The 18,786-nt window shown below is 48.9% G+C and overlaps 1 long non-coding RNA gene across 1 annotated transcript; it reads left to right on the forward strand.

The window, feature by feature from the left end:
• Positions 1-13,750: 13,750 nt before the first annotated feature.
• Positions 13,751-18,521, forward strand: LOC116070436. The gene is made up of 2 exons (XR_004110391.1): positions 13,751-13,927; positions 18,165-18,521. It is a non-coding gene; the product is annotated as an uncharacterized LOC116070436 (long non-coding RNA).
• Positions 18,522-18,786: the final 265 nt, after the last annotated feature.

The raw sequence follows: 18,786 nt of genomic DNA on the forward strand, positions 1-18,786 counted from the left end.
ACTGTGAGCTAGATAAACTTCTTTATGTCATAAAGTATCCAGCCTCTGGTATTTTGTTACAACAGTGGGAAAAAAATGAAGTGGGACTTATATGTATTTTTTTTGTGAAATATTTTTGTCTGAAAGAAGCCCCATAAGGGGTCAGGCCTAGAGGATGGTAACAGACTTGGGGCTTCATGGAGCTCTGTGGCAAGATTTAAAGAGACAGGAGGAACAATTACGGGGCCATCTGATTGGGATTCCCCTCCACAGCCAGGATGTTCCCAGGCCACACTACACTAGACCTGCAACTCTTTACAGTTCCCAACTGGACATTTGCCTGATCAACCTACCATTATCAGAAAGCTCAAAGCAGTCCTGACTTACTTAAATACGACAGACAAGAAAGGCGTTCTTTTTTTTTTTTTTTTAAATTGTCATTATTTTTAATTACGTGTATGGATATGTGCACATAAACATGGTGTCTGTGGGGGACCAGAGGCATCGGATCTCCTGAAAAGGAGATGAAGGGAAGTGGTGAATCACCTGACCTGGGTCCCAGTAACTGAGCCTGAGTCCTTTGTAAGAGCAGGAAGTACTCTTAACCACTGAGTTATCTGTCTATCCATAAGGGAGACGGTCTTTCAGTGGCTGGTAATTACCCCTCGGGAAAGTGTGCACTGAGCCTGTGCAGAGGAGGACTGCTCAGTGTCTCAAAACCTTGTTCCAACATTGGGCTTTCCTTAGTCCCCTCCTTTTCCTGCCCCCTCTTCTCTCTCTCCTTGAAATTATGACAGTTGACCTGGTGGTTCTCAACCTAGGCTGATAGGCTAAAATCATCTGGGAGGGCTTGAGAAGACGCACTGGGTAGAGCTCTCGCCTTGCAAGACCTGAGTTTGAACTCCAGCATTCATTTCAAAGGCCAGGCATGGGCGTGTGCTTTGCAGTTCCAAGTGCTGAGGAGGTGGCGACTGGGACTTGCTGGCCAACCCACCCTGTCTACTCCATTAGTCCCAGATCTCAGTGAGAGACCTTGTCTTAAAAAACAAGGTGGACAGCTCCTATAGCATATCACCCAAAGTTGACCTCTGGCCACCACATGCATCTTCAGACACATTCACTATATGCATATGACCCCAATACATGTGTGTCAGAGCATGTGTACACATACACACACACACACACACACACACACACACACACCCCTGAATTTTTAAAGGATTTATTTTTTATTTTAATTATGTTTATATTTAATTATATTTATGTTATTTAATTATATTTATGAGTCTGTCTGTGTTTGGGCATATGCACATGAGCACAGTACCCACAAAGGTCAGAAGAGGGTACTGGATATCCCTGAAGCTGGAGTTCCAGGCAGTTGTGAGCCTCCCTAGTTTGGATGCTGGGAAACAAACCTTGGTCCTCTGAAAGAGCCGCATGAGTTCTTAACCACCAAGCCAGCTCTCCATACCATGTAGTGAGTTTTGTAAAGCTACCATTGCAGGCCTGCTCCTCAGAGAACTTGATCTGAATGGAATGGGGTAGATCCAAAGCACAGGCCCTATGAAAGTCTCTCTGTATGATGCTACTGCAGCCAGAGTTGAGAATGGTTGTAATGTAGCATCGAATCCAGAGGACTGACTGCATACAGTTCCCATGTCTCAGAGGTCTGTGGAGCCTGGAAAAGGGTTCTGGGACTTAGTGGAGCTCATAAGAGTTTCTAGCATGGAAAGGGCCATGGAACAGTGTCTCATTGTGTTGCTCAGGGCTTACTATATGCCACATGCCACGGTCTAGCTTACCAGAGACCAAATCAAGGCCTGTGATAGTCATAGGCTTGGAAGTAACCAGGATGGGCCATTCCTACAGTTAGGAGGTAAAATGTAGGTGAAGTGACCTGTGTTCGCCATCTCAGCTCTAGACAGGTGGAGACAGGCAGAGCTTTGGAGATTTGCTAGCTAGCCAGCCAGCCAGGTCTACACACACACCAGTGAGAGAGCCCATCCCAGAATAGACGATTCCTGAGCAGCAACACCAGAGGCTGACCTCTGACCTTCCCATGCATGCACATGTGTGATGCACACACACTTCAAAATCAATCTACTGTGCATTAGCTACTTGAAGGATTTGTACGCTCCTGTTATTTGATCCGCCGTAAATGCTGTAAGTCCATCTTAATTCTGTGTCTTATTGAATAGCAAATAGCAGTTCATAATCTTCAATACAACATTGGATATGCTTGCAGTCCAATTTTTCTGTCAGCCTTCATAGCTTCAGACTAAACAATACAATTCTGATTTGCATACATTTCCCTGGGCTATTGCAAAAGGGGTGGTGGGGGCCCATTTCAGTGCATTTGAAGTATGGGGAACAGTGATCCTTCTAAATCACAGTCAATTGGCCAGATTTTCACTTGAATAAAATTCAGGTACCATTTAGTTCACCAAGATAATTTGACTTCAAGATTTACAGCTATGCCGCTCGTCGACAGCAATCTTCCTTGCCGTCCCCACCCCCAACTCCTGTTTCTTATGGCTCTCAAGATCCACAATGCTGCACTTAAAAATGACGAATCAAGGATAAAATATAATGGAAATCACGGCTGTATTAAAAATGCATGGGGAGTCTTTGAAAACTAGGGAGAATATATCAGACGTTTCTCTTAGACTATCAGGAAAGGGCAGACTGAGCCATGGAGGGAGGGAGGTGGCCACAGTGTCCCATTTAGGAAGTGTCTCTGTGGGGCCATGTGCCTCAGGTCCAAATGCTCATCAATATGCAGAGCAGGAAGACCAGTGCTGGGCTGTGCCAGAGGAACACTAGATGCTGTGTGCACGCCTGGGCTCCCATGGTCTGAATGTGCAACATGTTCCCTGGGCTCATTTGAACACCCGATCTACAGGTGGTGGTACTGCCTGGGAGGCTGTGAAGTCTTTGGGGCATGGCATTAAGGAAAGGCCTTGAGGATGAGAGTCACGCTCTGCTTCCAACGCTTGTGTTCTTTGCTTTCTAATCTGCCTGGATGTGAGAAGCTGCACCACAAGCCCCAACACTAGGCACCGAACACCTCAGCCATGATGGGTGAGACCTCAGAGGCTCTGAGCTCCACACACCCTTCTGAGTTGCTTCTGTTGGATCTTTTGCCCCCGCAATGAGAAAAATAAGGGATACAAATATATTGAACTCATATTTAGCATGGCCACACAGCATAGCACAATTGAATGACACGAAAGCTCAGATTTTGGAAGAAATCTGTAACTTGCAACCTGTCAAACTGTGTGGGGTGAAGGATGGAGACAGCTCAATGGTATAGCATTTGACTAGTACCCATGACACACTGAATTCAATCCCCAGTATCACATGCATACACACTTACATGTGTGCAAATGGCTGGAAGACCGTAAGAGAAAGCATAAACTGAGGACTGGAAGTCTTCTGCCAAGGAATAGGGAGTAAGCAGACAACAACAGCCCCACAGTGACGGAGTGCCACAGCAAGCATGCAGAGGGACAGATGTGCATCTGGCTGAGCATGGGCCCCTAAAATAGAGACTGGAGTGCTGGGGAGATGGCCCTGTGTGTAATTCATCACTTTACACATCTGAGACCCTAAGTTTGAATCTCTATCACTGATGTAAAAAGTCAGGCTTTGTGGGGCATGCTTGTAACCCCAGATCTGGGGGGGGGGGCAAAGACAGGAGGATCAGGGGTTTGCTAGCAGTCAGCCTGGCTCTAAGTTCAGTAAGAGACTGTATCAAGGAAACAGGGTGGAGAGTGAAGAGCAGTAAATCTAATATCCTCCTCTTGTCTTCTGTGTGTGCACATGGGCATGGGGCATGTGCAACTGTCCACCAGTGTGTGCATACACACACACATACACACAAACAGGAACACACAAAGACAAGGGGCCCTGTAAAGAATATGAACACTGAAGACTTTAGAAGGACTATTCTGTCTTGGGGTCTTGGTTTCTTGCCTCCAGTCTAGTCTGAAGGAAGGAAGGAGTGGCTGCCAGGTTGCTAAATGAGAGGCAGCACCAGGGTTTCTTTGAAATCACATTCACACGGAGGCTTATGTTTTTCTTCTCAAAGCTTCATCTATCGGCCAACTTCAGAAGCAATAGCAAAGAAGCCATTGATAAATTCAGCTGAGTCAGTCCGTTCTTGATCCAGTAGGCCACGGCACCACAGGACACAAAGAACAGTACCCCAGGACACTAGACCCTTGTCTGTCATCTGCTCTCATGTCACTTCGCTTGCAGGATCACTGAGGAGGGATGAGTGACAGACCATGCCTCCTAAAACGGGATATCAGGTGACTCTGTACCCCAGAGGAGTTCATAGTGTGGTAGGAAACCCAACCAATGTGATGAGCAGACAAGGGGTAAGGATGTCAAGAATAAAAGCTGGAGCCAGGCAGTGGTGGTATGTGCCTTTAATCCCAGCACTCTGGATACAGAGGCTGGTGGATCACTGAGTTCGAGGCCAGCCTGGTCTCGAGGTCAGCCTGGTCTGTAGAGCAAGCTCTGCGACAGCCAGGGCTACACAGAGAAACCCTGTCTGGAAAAACCAAGCTGAGCCAAATCAAACCGAGCCAAAGCTAACCAACAACAACAAACTCACAACTGGGTCAGTGATGTTTAGGAGGTCGGTGAAGGCCATGGTCATCTGACCAGTTCTGATGAAAGAGAGAAAGCCAGACTTCATGGGGCTCTGCATGAGCAAGAAGTGGGTGAGTGGGGACAGTGAAGCCAGGGGTGGCAGGGCTCACTTGTTATCTAGGATTCCAGAGGCTGAGGTAGGGAGATTGCCATGAGCTCAACGGTATCCTAGGCTACGTAGCAATCACGAAGGCTATACACCAAAACTCTGTTTTGAAAGCCAAACAAACAGAAAGCAAGTGGAGGGTAAAAAGGAATGCCTGTCAGAAAGTACTGGACAGGTGACATGACCCCTGTCCTCTGCTGACTGGTGGGGCAACTCCAGCCTCAGAACGGGCACCTGAGGTGACAGACAAACATTCACTGTAAGGAGTGTAAAAATAAACAAGGAAATTCCGTGTGCTCAGGGATCTTTCTGTCTTGGCAGAGATGCCAGAATACAAAATAACCCATTGTAGGCCGGACAGCATCTATGTTGATTATGATCTTCGCTGACATCCAGCAGGGTCTCTAACAGTGTGGTACATCAGAGGAGATGATGCTGAGCAGACAGACACCATAGTCCTGACAGAATGATGTGAAACCCATCTCATCCACATGCCAGGGAAGGTCTCCATTAGATAGTGACTTTGGACCCAGAGCTGGATATAGATGCTTGAGGCTAATCAGTGACAGGGCTGACAGGTCATTTCAGGCAAAGGACTGAGTGTTTTTAGGAGACAGTGACTTAAAGGGCAGTGTCTGAAGACATTTTTTTTTCCTGGTGATGGGGACCAAATTCGTGGCCTTGTGTTTGCTAGGCAAACATTCTACCACTGAGTGCAATTCCTAAACTCTAGCATGATCTTCACATACAGAAGCTAGTAAGTGAGCACAAGAGCTAATGTGATGGGGTCTGTTGGCCCAGGACAGGAAAGGAATCTCACTTACATGGGAGATCAAGGTGAAAAGTGAGTCTGAACTCACATTCTGGCTTCTCAGAAGTGCCTTTTACCCAGAATCCTTTGCACGTCTAGTCATCAGACCCTATCATTCTAGCTGCAGCCAGCCTTGGCTTGGAGGACCACAGCAACAATGTCAGTGGGAGATCGCCAGCCTGCATCACATCAAAGGGAAACCAGGAGGTCACGAGTGCTGAAGGAAAAGGATTTATGTCTGGCATGGCTGAAGAGAGGACATTTCTCATTTTATTAAAGCCTGTCCCTGGGCTCCATGACCAGAACAGTGTGACAACCCTGCCTATGCTCACACACTTCCCCTGTGTGTGAGGTCTCTGTGTCTCTCCTCCTCAGCATTTCTGCAGCAACAGCATCCACAGGCCTCCAGGACAATGGAGCAAGGACTGCGGCCTGAGAGGAAAGAGTTGTCTTGCAAGTAGATTTATGCCTTGGACCCTGTTTAAGATTCTGTCATGAAGATAGACTCCTACTACACAAGAACAAACAGAAAGCCACACACAGAGAGACATAGACAGACACACGCAATTACAGACACACATACGCAGACAAACATACAGCCACATACAGTCACAGTCATACACAGAGGCAAACACACACACAGACCCACACACAGATCGACACACAGAGAGGGACAAACAGAAAGACACACACAGAGACACACACAGACATAGTCATAGATACACACAGAGGCAAAGACACACACAGTCACAGACACACAGAGATAAAACACAGACACACATATACACACACAGACACACACCACACAGAGAGATGTAGACAGTCACAAACACACACACGCTGACAGACACACAGACACACACGTAGACACTAAGTTAAAGATGGGGCTTTGGTACAAAAAGAAGAACATGGAACATGAGATCTACCTCTCTTTGAAAGAACTTAAAAAGAAATCACACCACAGTTTTTCATTAAGGCCAAAGAATCTGATGCAAAGAAATAAATGATCAAACATAGCTATTAAAACACAGACAAGGTGGAGACTTTACACAGCATCACAATTCATTCCTCTTTGAGACACTACCCTGCTCTGGTCTCCAGACAGTCCTTCTGGAAGGAAGGGGCCCAGCGAGACCTTTGATTTGGGCCTGGTTTCCCAGCCTCTGTCTTGGCACACTATGGACAGAATGCACAGCAGTCTAATGGGACCCAGTATTGGCCCACAGCACCAACCTGGCCTGGACCTGATGGTATGTTTTCAGCCACATAGGAACTTGGTCTTTATTCTTGAGGGTTGTGAATCTGGCACCAGAGACTGGTAAAGAAGCTTGGTGGAAAGCCCAAACAAACTATAAGGAAATCCTGCATTCTGCAACAAAAGGCATGAAAGCAGAGTCAAGGCCTCCCTGCCTTTGTCTTCTCCGCCAGGATGGGAGCTGTTGCCTTGGGAGGAAGATAACATGAAAGAGGCTGTAATTGCAGGGCAAGACTCCAGGGTCTGGGAAAACAGGACAAGAAATAGCAAGGAAAGAGGGCTCTGTGTGCTTTCAGCAGAGCAGGGGGTGGGGGGGTTGGGGGGGGGAAGCAGGGATTAAAAGAGCAACTCTTTCTTGAACTTGAACTGGGTGGGTGGCGTGGGGGTGGGGGTGAGAACACATACCAGCAAGAAGGGAACATTTTCAGGAAAAACATGAGGGCGGAGGGAAAAAAGACAGGATGATGTCATGTCAGCCAGAGGAACTAGGGAGGAGCATGTGTTTTTATAAACATACTTTGCGCAAGGGAGGAGGGCATGAGCTTGAACCAAGGGAAAGTACGCCAGTGGGGGACAGGAAAGGAGCTGAAAGCCCAAGGGCTTTACCTTATCTGAGCTCTCAGAAAATACTTCAAAAGAAAAGATCCCATACCAAGAGGAAGAAAGACAAGGGGCAAGGGGCTAGGAATGTCTTCCCAGGTACTTAAAATACGCAAATGAGAGAGAAAGACAGCCGTGTCCCAGGTATTTGTGGGAAATGGCAAAGAAGATGCAGCCTTAGGAACAAAACTCTTCACAACCAGCCAGTGCAGGAAGGGCAGGGAACAGTGTCTGGTGCTGTCGCTGGGTCTCAGCAGCCCTGCGCTTATTAAGTGTGTGAGCCCTTGTCACCTCTTCATGCTAGTCTGGCTCTGCACTGATTGGCAGATTCACATCCTGTAGCAAATCCGTATCCTGCAATTTAGGAGGAGAAGGTGGAGGAAGAGGAGGAAGAGGAGAAGGAGATGGAGGGGCAGGAGGAAGAAGGCAGATGTGTTGGGAAATCCAAGGGATTATTGATGACCAAGTATCAAGTCAGTGCCTAGATCATATCACACTTTTCAGAAATTCAGGCATGAGAGAGAGAGCGACAGAGAGAGAAAGAGAGAGAGAGAAAGAAGGAGAACAAACAGAGGTCTCAGGTGTTGCTGAGCTTTATGTTTTGTCTGGAGTTGCTTTTGCTGGAAGTCGGCCAGGAAGCCGATCTTAGCTGTGCTGGTCATGTGACCACTCCTATAGCTGGTGGTTTTGTTGTTGTTTTGTTTTTAAACCGTTTTACCAGTCAGCCAATAATAGCGCAGCCAGCAATCTAAACACCAAGTCATTATTGTTTAACCCCCAATCCAGACCAACTTTGAGAGGACAGCCAGTGTCTTTTGACCTTGCAACAAGAGTTGGCTCCTGCCCCTTGTCCTGCCAGGGCTGTGTGGTCCCTGGGCAAGCCCAGGGCCAAGGAGAAGGGGCACAGCTCACTGTAGGGGAGGCCGACCCAGGGGGAGATGAGGATGTGGAACAAGGAGAGATCGAAGGGTTAAGCAATGTCCCCATACTTGTCCTCAAATTGTGAGCGAAGCTCCTTCATCCAGTGTTCCCTGCAGCTCCTGACCCTGCACACCAGGCAGAGCATCAAGGTATGCCCGCTGGCATCTGTCACTCATGGGAGCCCCTGACCTGCAGCATGGTCAGGGCGGGTATATTTGTTCCTCTCTCTCTCTGCTGAGCCACTGGATCAATGGCAGGCGGGAAAGAGCAAATTGTGCCAGGAAGAACCACCTCTCCTCGGCTGACTCAGCCCAGGATAGGAAGGCAGGGGCCATCTGGCATTTGAACGCAGCCCTTGATTTGTCCCTTATGAAGAATAACGACAGAGGTATAGTGCTGGCCTGGTTCTGAGAAGGTCACCCAGGTTGGCTTTGAAAGGCGAAGGCTCTGTGTCAACAGAGCATTGTGATAAGCAGCAGCCATTTCTCTGAGATAATGTGTCTGATCGTGTACCTCTGGGATCAGCTTTATATCTCTCTACAGATCGGTGTGTTTTTATGACAACTGTCTCCATAGCAACCAGGTGTCCAGCTACTAAATGGATCTGAAAGCTATTCAGTCCCAGCTTGGGGGTGGGGCAAGGAGCCCCTCTCACTGCTGGTTCCTCAGAGAAGCTCCATGAGGCTGTCATGTGAGGCAGGAGACCTGGGGTTTCCTTCTCAGGCCTGCCTGGACAGAAGGATGGGATGATTGAAGTGGCTTTTGTTTATCATTTGAACCATATCCCAGCTGGTAGGGTAAACAGCCGGTCAATTAAAATGGCATGTAGCTACGTGAAAGGTGTTGCAGATAGCTTGGAGATTGGAGAAATAACAGTTAGCATGGGGAGAAGTAACCAAATGGTTATTATCCTGCAAAGCCCAGGGTCAGTGGCTTGGGGATTAATATGTCACAACGAGAAGGAAGAGGTTCGTGAAACACTCATTCTGAATGATCCAGGCTGAAAGACAATTGCATAGGAGAAGTCACACAGGGTCACTGAAGGCTGGACAGGCAAGGGCAGAACAGTCAACATTCCCATCTCTGTCAAGGAAAGAAAGGCTCCATGCCCTTGGGTATCCCTGCCCCTGTGGCTTAGACAGAGGCTCAAGAAGGAGAAGGAGGACTGTAGAGGTATGGCTGCAGAGTGAGCCACAGAGCTCAGTCTTCTTAAGGTGTCTCCAAGACACAGTTTCCATGGCCCTTCCCAAGGTCAGCCTTGCTAGCCTGAAACCCCACCTCCACCTGCCTCAGTCAAATGCACCAAAGCTCTGTGTGACTCCCCACTTCATTGTGAGTGACAGAGTCTTCCACTGTCGTGGGGGGTCATCTGTAGAAGGTCCTCAACCGTGTGGGTCTGTCAGGACTGGGAAGGGAGACACAGCTGCACCAGCAGAGACAGTGTGATACAATGGAATCTAGGAGGAAGAAACTTCTAGAAGGGCTCCTAAATAGGCTACAAATGGTCTTTGGAAGGACACACCCTTCCCCATCATAATTTAAACCAGGGCCGGATGAGGCGGGTACAGGGCTGGTAAGGGTAGCTGCAGCCTCTGCTGTCTCTGCTCTTTCTCCATCATCCGCTACACCCGAGTGCAGTTCAAACATGCAGTTGGTCTGTGGGGCTCAGAGCTAGGTGTTTCTTACAGGAAGCTGCTCTCCTCAAAGGAGAGTCGGGGGTTAAGTCTGCAACTGTCAGTGTCTGGCAATAAATAAAAGGAAACCGCACTCCCCGTGAATGGGGAGGAGGCAGGCAGGAGGAAGGTAATTTTTTTCTTTTTCTGTTTCTAAAGCATGAGTAAGATGCTCAATGTGTTTGAGATTATTTGGCGAATTCTTGGAGAAGGTCCCTCTTTCACTAACCTGCAGATCATAGACCACAATCTTCCGACCTTCCTCTTTATCCTGACCCTCCAGCGACAGGCAGGTTGGGCATCCTGGGGGCGGGGTTCATCTCTGTTTAACTATTAATGATTCATAAAACTGCCCCCCCACAAGAAGCCCTGGGCTTGGCATGTTAGTAGAAAATCCTATTTTGAGTGTGTTATGAAACAGAGGTTTTGATGTGCTGCCAGATTTATGGAAGATGCTGGAATCAAGGCTCTGAGACGCTGGGGCTGACCGAGTGGGTGTTACATAAAGCTGTTCTAGGGACTCAGGTTGATCACAGGAGTTGGGGGATGTCCTGGAGGGGGAAATCAAGACAATAATACAAAACGTGAACCAGCTACCAAGCCCAATGTGCTCTAAGGCCAGTCAGCAAGTCTGTGGGTACAGTTTTAACTGGAGATCTGGGGACCTGCAGCCTCTGAGTCTGGCTGATCACATTCAGCCCAAGGAGTCAGCATGAAAGGCACTTTCATGGGGCCCTTGGGAGGGCAAGAGGCTCCTTGGACTGACTGCTGATTGAAATTCATACTCGCCTGCTTTCCTTCCCTGTCTCCCAGGCCTCCTCTGGGCAATGTGTAATAAAAAGGAAGAAGGTGACCTTCTCCAATCTTTGACTCTTGTGAGATGCATCTCAGGGCCAAGGTGCATCTCCAGTCCAGGGCTGGAAGTTCATTTTTCCACACTTGGATCCAAAATTTCAAACTGGGGGCCACGATCCTTTTCTCTTTCAGATGTCAGCTTTTGTGCAGTTTCTAAAAAGCCTGTGTCTGGCCAAGTGTCTTACCTATCTATCTCTATCTATCTATCTATCTATCTATCTATCTATCTATCTATCTATCTAATATCTTTGTGTGTGTGTGTGTGTGTGTGTGTGTGAGTGTGTGTGTGTGTGCAGGTACAGATATGTATGTGCCTCCGTGTGTGGGGGGGTACAGATGTGTGTGTGTGTGTGCCTCTGAGTATGTCAGTGCAGATGAAGAAGTGTAGAGGTGTGTGTGTGTGTGTGTGTGTGTGTGTGTATTAGTGTGTGTATTAGGTATTTCACCTAACATATGTGTGTAATAGCTATTTCTTTATTTTTGGATCAAGGGCTCCTCATGTATCTCAGGCTGGATTCAAACTCACTACATAGTCCATTGCTATCAAAACCACAGCAATCCTCCTGTCTCAGTCTCATAAGAATTAGTATCACAGGCAAGTACCAGCATGCCTAGACCAGCCAGCTGTCTTAATTTCTCAAAGGCTGGAGTAGGGGCGGGCAGGGAGACAACTAGTCAACAAAGGTGCTGGTCAGGGTACTACCAACTAGCCAAAGAAGGTGCTGGTCACGGTACTACCAACTAGCCAAAGAAGGTGCTGGTCAGGGTACTACCAGCTGGAGGTATTTCACAAGGAACACACCACGTGGCAGCTCAGAGGTGGAGGAAAGGAGTGGAGAAGGCTTCTTTCTATCTGCCTCTGGCCTCAGGCTCAGTTCCTGTTCCTTGGACTACCAAAGACAAGGCCTTCATTTCCTTTTGGAAAGAAGGGCTTTATCCAGCCTCAGTCTCTCTCCCCTGCTGAGCCCCACCCTCTCACCCCCATTCATAGAGTCGACCAGCCAGCCATGGCCAACCTGCCCTTACATAAGACAGAACATCATCTAGAATCCTTCTCAGCTGAAGAGGCTGCAGGAGGGGGTGGGAAGCCATTTGTTTGTTGGTTCAGAACAGGACTTTCTACTTCAGAAACCTCCAGGCTTGTTATCCCGGCTATGTGGAGGCAGAATTGCACGTTTTCAAAGCCAGCCTGGGAAACAGAATGAGGTGAAAGCCTGTCTAGACAGCCCAGTGAGACTCTCTCTCCAAATAAAAAGTAAGGAGTCTGCCGAGGACATAGCTCCGGGATGGAATGCTTCCGAGAGTACGCAAAGCCTGGTGCCATCCCCAGCACAAGAGTAACAATAAACGTCACCGGAATTCAGAAAAGACATTAAAATGAGATGATGCTTGAAAGAGGTGCCAAATCGATAAGGCTAGCCTGGGCTACAGACCAAGTGCCCCTCTCCCATCTCAAAGGAAATAAATTAAGACCAACAATAGAAATTGACAGATTTCCCAACAAGGGAACAAGGACAGTGGCTTTCCACTGATGACTATGTCCCTTTAATAGCGCTATAGGAGGCACCTGCTTGAAGACCAAGGGGGCGACTTGAAGAGGAGGCTTAGAGTGAATGTCTGGCCCCGGCCAGCCGTCCTCGGCTAGCAATGGGCCTGCTGAGCCCATTTCAACTGAAATGAGATCAATAGGACTCATTTTTTTCTCCTGCTGGCTCCCGAGTGATTCATGAATCAGAAAACTAGTTCATGAATCAGAGCGGGGTGGGGAGGGGGGGACCATTTGTGCAGTCGGCAAACCTCCATTTCTTTCACGAACCTAGCCGTGAGTTGCATAACCCCGCCTGGCACTTGCTAGTTGAAACCAGTCTTTTCGGAAGCTGCTTTACTCACTCACCTATTTTCCTTCTGGAAAGGGGAGGGGCACGGCGTGTACTGACTGTGTGTCCAGTGGTCAGTGTGTACTGACTGTGTGTCCAGTGGTCTTGGTAACATTTTCCCAACAGGGGAAGCATGCGTGAGTCTGCGTGTGCACATGTGTAATGAACAGCCTTTGACCGGCCTTGGGGCCCCTTTAAACCTGAAAGAGAGCCAAGTTCATCTCTCGGTGGAGCTGCTTAAGGAAGCTTGAGATGGGGCAGTTGGAACGCACATCTCTGCAAGGGCTGATTACAGCCTACTAAGGAAAATGAGATTTTTATCTCACAGGAATTCAGTTATAAAAATAAAATACAGCGTCTGGCTTGATTCAGCTAAATGCACAAGTGCCTGGGTGTTTTTAATTTAGTAGGGGGAAAAAAAAAAGACCCGGACAAGAGGAATGACCTAAAACACTGCATTTAAAGGAAAAAGGGGAGGGAGGGAAGAGGGAGGCTGCAGGAAGTGTGTGTGTGTGTGTGTGAGTGTGTGAGTGTGTGAGTGTGTGAGTGTGTGTGTGTGTGTGTGTGTGTGTAAGAGAGAGAGAGAGAGGGAGAGGGAGAGGGAGAGGGAGAGGGAGAGGGAGGAAGAGGGGCAGGGAGGGAGAGCCATGGAGGACGGGGTGGAGGGGGTGGGACGGAGAGAAGCCACCCTGCTGGCACTTGAATGCAGAGGGTGATGTCACCGGAGCAGTTGGAACGAAGGGGAGAAAAACAACTTGAAGCAGTGCTAATCCCCGTTTGCTGCCCTGAAGGGAATGGACGGTGGCCAAGGCAGGGAGTTATGGGAAACCATATAAGGGTGCCAAGCAAGCTTTGCCGCCAACATTAGGAACTGACAGCTTTGTTCTCTGTCACTTGGCCGCCGGCCAGAGGCCTCATTTCAGCTCAGCAGCGTGACTACCCTGGCCGGCTGCCAGCTCTGTGCTCAGAGCTCTTTCCTCCCAGGGCTTTGCTTTTTTCCCTCCTCCGTCCCTTTGCCAAACATGCAGTGGTTACTATGGCAGTGGAAAGGAAAGTTAAACACACACACACACACACACACACACACACCAAAGTAGAGGCACGCCTTTATCCAGATGTGCAGCCGGGAGCAGAGAGAAAAGCAGTTAACCTACCCAGTGGGGCCTGCAGGAAGGAGGAAGACACCTCACTGTGAGAGCTGTGGCTGGCGGCTGCTGCTGTCACCGTCACTGGGGACAAACAGGCCACACTGTGCACCTTGTGGGAGGGAGTGGGACTGGCTTCCAGGCCTTGTTTCTCTTTTCTCCATCTCTTCCTGAGGCATGGTGGGGTGCGTAATACCAAACGGGGAAAGCTGTCATGCTTTCCACTGGCCCTGTGTCTGTGGTTCTGAGAACACTGAAGGGAGCCAGGTCCATGGAGCATGAAAGAGGAGACAGGAAGGCAGGAGGGGTGGTCTGGGGACCCTCTGGACACCAAGGCAAACTTAGCACCATGGCTTCCGCTGCCACCATCGGGAGGGTTGCGCTTAGTGCTGTGACTCAACCTAGGGGCAATCAGACCTCCTACCCTGGTAGTTCAGGGTACACTGGAGCTAAATAGCCTTTGTCAGGGCTGAGGGCCCCACAAGGGCCAGCGTGTTCTTGTTCCCACATGGAGTAGCTGCCAGGAGGGACTCTGAAGAAAGAGTACGTTGCAATGTTTCTAATTAGGATCATTTTTCACCTGCTTAGAAAGTGGAACATCTCCTGGGAGATGACAGGTCTCGACCAGAGGCAAGCCTCCAGGCGCATGGTTGGCCATGGGTTTCTAAGGCAAAGGTTGCTTAGAAGTAGAGATCCGGATGCCAGGCTTTCAGACCCTCGGGGTTCAGCAAAGTTCCCAGAAAGGCCTCTTTGGAATCTAGAAAGTACTGCCAGACTGACTCCTGGCCCTGCCGCTGGTGACTTAGGAAGGGTCGAAGTGTTTGGTAACCCTGCAAGCCTCTCTGGAAAACGCAGCTGCTCCCACCCTCAGCGGGGCCCCGTGGCACGGAGAAGAGCCTCCATAGTCTCTCTCCAGCTGCAACTTGGCAGAGAGTGAAGTAGAGCTGCCAGGAGGGACATGGCCCAAGGTCAGGAGGGAAAAGTTGGCAAGCAGGAAAGTATCCCAGAAGTCCCTGGGCCTGTTCCATGCTGCTTTTATTCCAGGCCTAGTCTGTACTTCTTAGGAGGCATGCCAAGCCAAAATGGGTTGTTTGCTCTGTTCAGCCAAATAGGGGTCCAGTAGGGGAGAGGTGGTGACGGGCTCCTTTGGGAGTATTGTGAGCACAGCAGGTATCATGGCTATGTCCCCCCATTACTGGGGGGACCCTATTTTCATCACTATCTCTCCCTAGCCTGCATGCCCACTGGCTGTCACTCTTTTTAAGGACCAGGGCCACAAAAGGCCAAGACAGGAGACATACACTGTGCAGTAGTTCCTATGCAAAGGAGACCCTGGCAGGCTTGGTCCCCAGGGCATGGCAGAGTCTGCCACCACAGGGAGGGTAGTGGAATGTGGAAATCCGAATGAAATACACTTCGTTTCGACTGGGGCAGACAGAGCAAAGGACAACTCAGCACCAAGCAGCACAGATTCGAGGATAAGCTTAGATGGGAAGGAACAGAGCTATGAGCTGGTCGCCATTCCAAGCAAAAAGATCCCATATTGACAACACAGACAGCCTCCTAGAGGAACCTCTTTGCTTTAGGATCAACGCCAGCTCCTGGCTGGTCCAGGCACATCCGTGTATATCCTGAGCTGACTCTTTGAGGGAAATACTCTCTGGTTATTTCTAGAAAGATCACTGAGTCAGTCAGCATCTCGCATGGCACATTTAGAGGCCTTTGCCATAACATGTCTGAGCCAGTGAAGCTCTGTAGCCTCCCATTTGCCCAGCATTTCCCTGGGTAGATCATGAGAATACACTCTGGGGCTGGATGTCTAAGCCTGCTCTTTGGTTGTCTCCCGGAGAGACTCTGATGCCTTTGGCCTCCCCATGTTCTCCGAAGCAGAACCTTGGATGGAGAAAGGCCAGGAGGCAGAAGAAGGAAAAGAGTGTGTCATGTGTCACAGGGGAAGCTTTGGTCAGGCTCCCCCAGCAGCAGGGCTTCGAAAGTACATATTCCGTGCCCCAGGGCCCTTTCTTTCTTAGGATATAAGTGTTCAAAGTAGCAGAACTCCACTCTTACACTTTTTGTTTTTAATGATTGATTTATTTCTATGAGTACACTGTTGCTGTCTTCAGGCACACCAGAAGAAGGCATCAGATCCCATTACAGATGGTTGTAAGCCACCATGTGGCTGCTGGGAATTGAACTCAGGACCTCTGTAGTCAGTGCTTTTAACTGCTGAGCCATCTCTCCAGCCTCCCCACCAGGCCCCCTTTAAGGCTGATTTCCTATTAGGTATGGGATGATCCTGAGGGATTTGCCTATCCTGAGAAGCTAAGAGAAAGCAAAGACAGATTTGACCCTGTGAAGAGGGCCAGAGGTCAAGTGTCCATCCAGCCCCAGAGACTTGGGAGAACTGTGCAAACGGGTGATTTGAGGGGGTTTTCCTGTCAGCTTTCATTCCTGACACTGAGGCTGCACCTCTCATTAAAAGGCCCAGCTGAATTCCTTGCTTATCTTGTGTGGGAAAAGTACTTCCACACAAACATTAAGCCTGTCCCACCAAGCCATGTTCTGTCATTTTGCCTCTGCTACCGTCACAGAGATGCTTTGTGACTCCCCTCCACCCAGTAGGCAGCAGTTACAATTCTCATCTTAGAGAGCTGCCTTTAAATGTGAGGAGAAGTGGAGATGAAGATCTAAAGAGGAGCATAACAGTGCATTTTCCAAACAGCTGCCTCTAATTGCATAGCACAACCTGTCTTCTTTATTACCTGATGCTTACACCAAGGGGAGGTTCCAGAGAGCCCTGCTAGGCATCTCATAGAAAAGCTGTCCATGAACCAGACTCTGGGCAGGAGGACTTGAGAGGGAAAGAGGGGAGAGGTAGAGGCTGTTTGTATGGGCGTCTCCAAGGCTCCACTCAGGTGGGTGGGGAAGAGTCTAAAGATCTGTTTGAACAGTGGGAGGTCTTGGCCATCTCTGTACCCAAATCAGTATTTTGGGGCTTGTCAAATTACCGAGGCCCTCCCTACAGAGTCTACTCCTAGCAGCGGTCGGTCTCTCCTTTGTGAAAGCTGTCATTGAGGGGCTAGCTTTGAAGGTTGCCGAGACTCTTGGGGGTTGGCAGTCCTGTGAACATTCAGGCTCGGACATGCTAAGTCTTGCATCTTTCTGCTACAGTGGTCAGGAGGTGAGCCATCTGACGTACACATATATAAGTCCCTGGGGCCATCCTGTACTTATAAACAGGTTCCTCACATTTTTTAAGGTTTATTTTTAATGTATGTGTGTGCATATGGGCTTGTGTGTACGCACGCATGTGCATGCTGAAGTCAAAGATTGGCATGTGTGTATTCATTGCTGAGGTCAAAGATGGGTATTCTGTGTCTTCCTCTACCAATTTACACCTTATTTTCTTTTTTGAGATAGATAACTTCCCGAACCTGGAGTTTGTGTTTTGGCTAGACCAGCTAGCCTTTGAGCTCCTGGATTGTCCTGCCTCTGTTTCTCTAGTCCTGGGGTTATAGGCAAACATTTGTCATGTCAAGTTTTTGTTTCATGTATGTGTGTGTTGAGGGTAGGTGCTATCGATCAGACTCAAAACGTCATACTTGTGTGGCAGGCACTTTAATTACTACTGAGCCATTAACACCAGCTCTTGGTTCATCATTTTAATCTGGATAGCTGCTTCATGGTCACCAGGCCCCTACTGTACTTGTGTGTATAAGGCTGTATGCGTGGCAGAGATTCAGGAATACTGTAGCTATTCAGCTGGCTGACTGATGTCAGCAAGCATGAGAGGTATTGTTGGCTCTCAAATTTGCATCTCCAGAATACTTTGATAGGACCTGGGGGCCACCTTTCTTGCACACACCACTCACAACCCTCTACGTCCTTGGTGTGTGACATCCCACAATGTCAATGGATGAGTATCCTGTAAGCACGTTGCTTCTTAGGCTCCCTGGCCCTTGGGGCTTCTCCAAGCAGCAGGTGCCTATGTCACCAAGGAAAATGTGATGGTTGTCACATATAATGCTTCACCCAAGCCACTGGGGAAACTGAGGCAACCCAGTGACATGACACCCATTTCCACATGCAGCAAGGGACCCAAGGCTTGATTATCCAGGCAAATCACAAATGGACCTCCACAAGGATCAGGCTCCAGTGTTGATATCAGGGCTTGGCTGCTCTTACCAGCCAAACGCTGGGTTTTGAAGTCCTGGACAATCTGGATACTGTGGGCAGCCACACTCACCCCTCATCACCTCCATTTCCTTGTTCTGATCTTTCAGTTTCTGAATCCACCACCAAAGAAGAGTTGGGAGAAGGCTCATTCGGTAAATCTCTTACTGTGCTAGCATGTGGACCTGAGTTTGATTCCCAGCGCCCGTGTGAGAATCTGGGCACAATGTCACACGCGGGATTCCAGTGCAGAGGAGGCAGAAGCAGATGGATTCCTGAGGTTGACTGGACACTCAGTCTGTCCGCACTGGAGAACTTGAGGCCAGAGAGAGATCCTGTCTCATACCTCAAAAAGGAATGACACCTGAGGAATGACACCCCAGGCAGGGTCACTTATTGAATGACTTCTGACCTCCACACACATATATGCACATGTGTCTACATAAATAAACATAGACACACACTGATCAATCTCCTATGAGGATGTATGATGGTTCTGGATGGGCGGTGGATGTGATTGGTGTCGCTGGATCTTCAGGGAAGGAAGCACCTGAAAAGTACAGAGTGGGTAATGGTCTTTCTGGGCCATGGTGCTGCTCCTGAGGCCCCACATGCCCCAGAGCACAATCCAGCACCACCAAAGCTTTTTCTCTCAAGTGTGTTGCCCAGCATCCACCCAGGGTCTAAGTTGTTTGAGGACAGCAGCTGTGTTGTCCCCGTGGAACCTGGCAG

This window comes from Mastomys coucha, unplaced genomic scaffold (assembly GCF_008632895.1).
Source record: "Mastomys coucha isolate ucsf_1 unplaced genomic scaffold, UCSF_Mcou_1 pScaffold22, whole genome shotgun sequence".
Classification (NCBI taxonomy): domain Eukaryota; kingdom Metazoa; phylum Chordata; class Mammalia; order Rodentia; family Muridae; genus Mastomys; species Mastomys coucha.